The following is an 8097-nucleotide window of genomic DNA, read 5'->3' as shown; positions in this document are numbered from 1 at the left end:
AAACTTTCTTGCGTAAACAGAGGATTGGCTAGAAATATTGCATGCCATGTTTGGTTGATCTTGTATAAACTAAGTTGCCATGTGGATTCGTTTTAAACTTTATACTTATACTTATTCTTAAACTTGTATACTTGCCTTTGCTTTTGCATTGAATTGTATTTTAAACATGTTACAGGTTGATGATTGATGATGCTAAGAAATAGATTAGCAAAAGATGCCTAGATACTCACTTAGACGTTAGGTTTAAAGTATTGTATCAATTTTGGTTATGTTATATTGAACAATGTTGTATTTGGATTTTTTTGTAATGTTTGACAATTTATTTATGAAATGAAATCGGTTGAATTAAATATTGTCACAGATAGTGTTATGAAGTCTCTTACAATCTTGAACAAGTCCCACTCCGATGATTTCACCATTGGTTGGGGTGTGACACATACGAACTTAGTGTCAAAACGAGTATTTAGACAAGATATACTTTCGTGTACTTATACTTTTATATACTTAAATTCCGAATCGAATCTTCCACAAAATCCAAATACTCATACACCTTCGTTTCCCCATGTAGGGTAACTTCGGTGTTCTAATCTCAACAACTTATCAACTTCGTTGTTCAAACTCGGAAAGCTTGCAAAACCGTGAGTGTACATGACCCCTTTTAAATTTCCGTCACTTTGGGTGCAATACGTATACATTATGAAAATCACTCAATCACATACTTTATGCTTAAATCACAAACAAACATCCCGATATACATGCTTAATACGTTATGCTATGAATTCATACATGCTAAAACTTATTTGCACTATCCTTTGTCATTAACTTCAATCAAGCCTCCCTTAACATGTATAGTGCTATAGGATTAATGCACCGCCCGTATTCTTGAGGTCATGTTAAGCAAAAAAATCGATCTTATCGTTGCTATGATAAGATTACGCTAGCGGGAATCTTTGGGTTGACAAGTAGGAGTTGCATGCTAGTATTGCCATGATATATTACGTCACACCCCCAAAATACCACATGCGAGAACCCCCGCGAGGCGTGTGACGTACCAAGATCCAGCCATCAATCATGTTGAACTCATAACATTATTTCAAACAACTTTCATTTATTAAAATCATTGTTACAAAACATTTTTACATTACAGCAGAAGCATAATACGTTAATTAGAGTTTCATAACCCAAATGTACAAAAGCCATTTGACGCGCCTCATGATTCCATGCAATTCGACCCATGACCACTCCAGCATCCCAGACATCAAGTTCCTGTGATACAAACCTACAGACCTGCAAGCATGCAGACAAGTGTGTCAGACGTCGCTGGTGAGTTCAAAGTTTGTTAATGTGTTTAGTTACCAGTTACCAGATTAAAACGTTTCAACGATTCGATGTTGTTAATCACACGCTTACCGCCGATGGCTCCAGATTATTTTCCCTAAACCCCAATGCCTCTATCAAAGCAATGGTCAAGACGGGGGTCATTAGTTCACTCCCGACCTCCTCGGTGCGGTGTGAGGGTGCCAAACCTAAATAACGCTATTAACTAATACCCCGTTGCCCGACAAGCATCAATCGGTAGGAGGGACTTGAGTGATAGATATATGTGTATTAACTAACAACCCAGGTTTAACATTCCAGTCAAACCCATTACCCGACATTCCTCCCCAGAACGCATGCTTGGAAAAAGAGCAGTGAACTCACCTTTGATTTGCTCGGTATGTTTAGTTATATTTCCCGTTCCAAGTTGGCCAACCATACCCTACCGTGGTTACCAAAGACGGTCAGTTACACATGGATCACGGATTCTTCTCACACGTCATTCAAGTAACGAACAAGTAATTTACACATCACCATACATATCACCATACATGGCATACCAGTTAATCATGCAACTTATCAATTCATTTACCTCATACAAGTTATAACAGTTTATCATGAAGTCCATAGTCCATAACACACATCATTTTCCTCTTAACACCTAGCATATGATGTAAGTCATTTTTATAACATATATCGAGTAGTGCAAGTTCACAATTTATGCAATAGTTAACTAATCCGCTACATCAAGCATTCATGTATGTGAATACCTAAGTGGTCTCTTTACACGGTTCGACCCAACTACTATCTATGTGTATGTGTGTGGCCCAGCTCTAGCGTTCGGCCCAAGCAATGCCAGCCCAAAGCCCGCGCGGCTGGAGTTGAACTCACGGCCCATATGCAACCCAGGCCCACCCGGGTATGCGGCATGGTTTAAAGCTGTAGTCCAATACGCATGAGAGGCCCAAACCAAGTGTAAGTGGACGTTTTGTTTGTGCGATCCCTCCAACATTCGGCCCAAGTTTAATGTGTAATTTATACAGTGAATTGATTAGTTGTTTATTTTGCAATTGAGTTTATACAAACCACATTCAAGATTAGTAACATTTTTCACAACCAACAAACATAACACAATCATCATCCAATCAACATCACATATTCCAAACCACTATGCAACCTTAGTTTTTATCATTGAACCCCATAATCATCTCTAATAATTATGTCACAGTCATAAATATTCAACCAAGATAAACTAAACTAAATCCTATAATATATATCACTGGACTAATCATCTTCACGATTATTTCATCAGTTCGACAAGTGAAACCACCATATAATCACACAACAGTTTCAATATCGTAAACAAACAAGACTACATGGCGAAATTCCCTGATATGGCGAAAGTCTCAATCTTTCGTTGAGACCAGGTAGTGACGAAACACCATGTTTCGCCGAGAATGTGTCGACGAAAAATCAAGAGGTTCATCGACCAGTTTTTCGTCAGGAGGTGGTATGGTTCGTCGCTGCCTAACAGTTTCATCGTTACAACCCTAATTATCTCCATGTATTCACATTATCATATCAATAGTAATAATGATTTGCACATTATCAATTATTCACAATTCATAGTGATCACCATCGATCACCACCAGTTCAGCTTATAACCAAATACCCATCAAAATCACTACCATCATGCTCCCTAAAACTAATATTTACAACAATCTACATATTCACAGAGCTTGATTTAATCATATTCCATTTAATCACATTCAGGACAGTTACTAGCACAAAATTATAATTAACAGAAAATGATTCATGCCATTGATAGATCATACCAGTTGAGTGGGAGTATGGTGCGAACATGGCAGGTGGATTCCACGAAGAGAATGTTGCAAGGTGGGGGCTGCCGTCTAGGTAGATGAGAAGTAGGGTTAGGGAGTTTGTGGTTTTGCAATATGTAACTACATGAAGGCCCTCAAAGTCTACGTAGGGAATTAGTGGTGTATGGGGGGTTGGGCTCGAGTTGGGCTCACAAGATGTGAGTGGGTCGAGAATCAAAGTACAAGAGTGGACAGTTGTGAGTCGGTACGTGAATTGGGATGTGTTCACATAATATTTAATAACACTACTACATTCTAATCGATCAATTAAGTATAAACCAACACATCGTCCATTCCCTACAACATACACGTGATCGAAACGTAGAACAAAGCATAAAGGAATTTGTATAAGGCAAGGAAAGACCTTGAAAATACGAGTTGTCACATCATCCCCAACTTCAAAGAAATTTCGTCCCGAAATTTGACAAGTAATCCAAAACAGCAAGATGTTAACTCAGGATGACTGTGGATTTTCCGCGGGTACCACATCATCCCCAACTTGAAAGGGATTTTCGTCCCGAAATTCACCAGTCGCAGCAGAATTCGATTCTGCAATTTTGAACGATCACGGATACTTAAGCCTCCTCAGATTCTAGTGTTCCCACATGAACTCCGGTCCACGTCTTGAGTTTCAACGAACTCTCACGATTGTCGTACGACTTATGCTAACGAACCCTGACTTCTTGGTCCATGCTTTCGATAGATTCCCTAATAAATACAACTGGTCAGATAACCTTGGACTCTGGTAAAGATATCACAAGTGTTTCATTGGACAAACACTGCCTTAGATTCGAGGCATAAATATCATCGCGAACGTTACCCAATGCGTCAGTTAACTCGAGTTTGTGAACCATGTCACCGATTCGTTCCAGAAATCCGAATGTCCCAACGCATCGTAAACTAAGTTTGGCACATTGTCTATAGCATACCGCACCCTCCCAGGGTGAGACTTTCGATTATAAAACGTTCGCCTACAGCGAACTCCCAGTGTTTCCTAAGCTTATCAGCTTTCCTGTCGGTCACGCGTTGTCGCCCAACGATTTTTTGATCGAAACAATCTTCCCAAGTGGTTCGAGTACAAATCATGGATCTGTGATTAGTTTGTCACCCACGTTAACCCAACACGGATGGCATTATTGTTCACGCAATGCCTCAAACAGAGCTGTCTAAATACTAATACGATGACTGCTGCAGTAGAACTCAACCAAAGGTAAATGTCCTTCTAACTCTTACTAAGGTTAATCACTCACATGCTCGCAACATGTCTTCGAGTGTCAGATGGTTCGTTTACTCAGACCGCTTATCCTACGGTAATAAGCAATGCTCATGTCTAGACGTGAGTCGAGGGTGTTGTGTTTTGTCCGCCATAATTCAGGTATAGTTCAAAATTGGAGGTAACAGGAGTTGGCACCTCGTGCCTAAAAGCCGCCTCTCTCAGAGGAACACTTACGGCTGTGAAGACTCATCGGCTTCCTTGATTGCGAGAAAATGTGCTGGTAACGTGAGGCAATCAACGATCACCCAGGTGATGTCGTTTCCGTTTAGAATTTTAGGTAAATCAGTGACAAAATCCATGGCTGTCTGTTTAATCTCCAAATGGGTGTTTCTGATTACTGACACAAACCAGAAGGTTTCTGATGTTCCACCTTAACTTTAGCATAAGTCAAACGTCATTCACATGCTTCGCTGTCTAGGCCTTTAAGCCCAGTCGCCAGTACAAAATCCTTAGATCCCAATATATTCCATAAAAATCCAGGTGACTTGAATATCGAGGCTGGTGTGCTTCGCTCAACACAAGTTCCCTATGATTGCCGTATAGTGGGATCCATATTCGTTCCAGGAAGTAGCGGATACCGTCCGGCTTGCCAAAAGTTGCTTCTCCGTGCCCCGCATGGGTTCAACTTGAAAATCCTCTTCCTTCAGTTTCCCAGTTTGAACAGAGCGAGTCTGATCAGGTAGGTTAGAGTCGATATAAAGCTCGTGCACATTTAAGTTTCACAGTCGTAATCATCCAAAAGTTCCATCCAGCGATGCCATTAACTGATTTAGCTCTTTCGAAACTAGGGTACACGGGAGGCCCTTGTGATCGGTCTAGGTGGTGCCTTCGGTACCGTCCAAGTAATGCCTCCAACTTAAATCCAAAGGCCACGATTTCCACCGCAGATTGGGTGTCGTGCAGTTCCTCTTCGTAATTCCATCACGTAAGTCACCACTCTCTCGTGTTGCATCGGTGTGTAACTGGGACTCTGATTCAGAGCATCATGGTATACCACTAGATCATCCGTACCCTTAGGTAAAGACGATGCTCAGTGCATTGCAGAGTTGGGATTCGAAAGCTGAAAAGACGTCCTCCTGTTTTGTCTCTCACGAACGCAGTTTATCTTATTCCAACTCTAGCCGAGCTAGTTTGACCTTGAACGCCGGCCTAGAGCCATCCTTCCTTTGCCACCTATCTTCCGAGTCCGAAGGGGCGGGAGAGATGTTCACGATACGGTTTCAAACCGTGAAACCACCTGAACCAGTCATTGGCTTGGTTTCATGGTCGGTTTTTCTTTAACTTTCGGTCGGTCGGTTTCAAATTCAACCGTAGTAAATGGTTTAGTTTACGGTTTATACAAAAACAGACCGTATAAAATCGAAACAAACCGTAAAGTTTAATAACATATTTTAGCTTTATTATATATTTTAGCTTTATTATATATTTTAGCTTTATTATATATTTTAGCTTTATTATATATTTTATATTACACGTATTTAAATATCTATATTTTTGTATTAGGTTTTCTAAAAATAAAATTATGATTATATAATACTTATAACTTAACTATTTTTTAATTAACTGTGATTTTGTAGGTGACAAAGAAGTCTCATTTGTTTAAATATTATTCTACACCGAATCTATCTACTTTAATAAAAAAAACCAATAAGTGACACGTGTCATTCATTGAAGACGTCTACATTTGTAATTTCCTGCCTTTTCATACTTATCTGATATCAATTAATTAAATAATAAATAATCAATTAATATTAAATCTTATCTTACTTTGAATGTCGGGTAGAATCATTCTATTTTTTCTAATAATATATTATCTTCAAATCTAAGTTATAAATTAATGATATTTTTTTAAATAATAACACAAAACAATAATCTTAAATTAAAAAAAACAATAATACGCTCATATAAAAAATTTAAAGTACAAACAAAATTTACAAAATAACTTATTATACATTATATCAAACTTTCAAAAAAACAATAATTAGGAAGAGAAGCAAATAATATAATTATGTTTTTGATGTTTCAAATTGGGGTTCTAATCAATTCGAATTAAACTTAACCAAGTTTGTGATTTGATTCGAATTAAACCGAACCAAATTTATGATTTTTTAAACGAATCCAATAGCATATTATTTACTATACAAAATTACATTTATTTAACCCGTGTAATACATGGTGTTTTTAAAGATATAACTTTTTTATTATTTAGTATATATTCGCCCCGCATGCGGTATACACGGTTACAAAATTACATTTATTTAACCCGTATAATACATAGTGTTTTTAAAGATATATTTTTTATCATTTAGTATATATAATTAGATTTATTCAACCCGTAAAATACACGGATTTTTATTATTTGGTATATAAAATTACATTTATTCAGTACAATACATGGGTTCTTAGAGATATAATTTTTTTATTATTTAATATATAAAACTACATTTGTTCAATTCATGTAATAAATGAGATTTTTAAAGAATAACTGTTTTAATTTAGTAGATAAAATTACATTTATTCAACCCGTGTAATACATGGGGTTCTAATCTAGTAAATTATATAAACGTTGCTTAAAAGTTATTAGTTTTTGTTCCCAAATATTTTTTTTCATTTGTAAATTGATTAGTTCAAAATGTTTTTATGTGTTATGCCTTTTTTTAATAAAAGTTGGTTTTGCCCAAACCGTGAAACCAAACCAGAACCAAATCAGTCATTCGTCGAGTGAATAACAGAGGTTGAACCATCCTGCACAAGACGACCTGGTAAATAGTCCAGTACCATCTAGTGTTTCATCAGTTTGGTTATTGAGTAAATCTCATGATATCAATTTTAGGACGACATCTAAATGGCTATTGTCGACCCAACACTCATAATTGAACAATGCGTTTTAAGCCACACAACACACATAATTGAACAATTGTGGTCTAGTGGTAGGAGTCTTGAATTCTTCAGTGGAGACCAAGTTCGATCCTCACTTGTGTCACTTTTGATGGATTCGGGCAATAAAGGATTTGAGCTACGCATTGTGCGAGGTTTTTAGTTCGAATCTCGAGTCCACTCGGGTTTCGTCTCACCTTATGTTAAATGACAACCGACGGTATGGTTTTTTGGTGGATGCCAAAGCCAAACTCTGAAGCCAGCGTGGACCCACTTAAGATAACACAGTCTGGCCGAAATAGGGCAACGAAACTGTCCAATTTAAAAAGTGCGATAACCAAACACAAGAATGTAAGAAAGTCGTTCCAAAAAAAACACACACACATACATATAGGAACTTTAAATATAGGAACGTAGGGTTAGGATCAAATACAAATGATAAAATAAATAAGAAGGGTAAGAAGGATTCCAGTCCATTGATCTTAGATTTGAAGGGTTGAGATTGGTTGTAGGGAAAAGAAGATAATAGAAGGGCATAAAGGGAATCCTATATTTATGGATTTTCTCTCTCCACATGCAAGGCACATGCCAATTCCCCCATCGATTTAAAACGTCCATAACTTTTTCATACGACATTTTAAAAAAAAAATTCACCATAATGACAAGCGTTTTTTTATCTTTAATATGAGTATCATATTATCATATAAAAATAAAATAAAAAATTTCATTTTTACTGGGTTTTTTTTG

General features: G+C 37.3%; 1 long non-coding RNA gene across 1 annotated transcript; it reads right to left on the bottom strand.

The window, feature by feature from the left end:
- Positions 1 to 1145: 1145 nt before the first annotated feature.
- Positions 1146 to 3284, bottom strand: LOC118490194. Its single transcript, XR_004888580.1, has 3 exons — positions 3153 to 3284; positions 1702 to 1759; positions 1146 to 1287 (listed from the first exon to the last, which is right to left on the bottom strand). It is a non-coding gene; the product is annotated as an uncharacterized LOC118490194 (long non-coding RNA).
- Positions 3285 to 8097: the final 4813 nt, after the last annotated feature.

Source organism: Helianthus annuus, chromosome 3 (genome assembly GCF_002127325.2).
Source record: "Helianthus annuus cultivar XRQ/B chromosome 3, HanXRQr2.0-SUNRISE, whole genome shotgun sequence".
Classification (NCBI taxonomy): Eukaryota; Viridiplantae; Streptophyta; class Magnoliopsida; order Asterales; family Asteraceae; genus Helianthus; species Helianthus annuus.
Note: the sequence above shows the minus strand (reverse complement) of the source record. Positions and strands in the feature narration are given on the sequence as shown.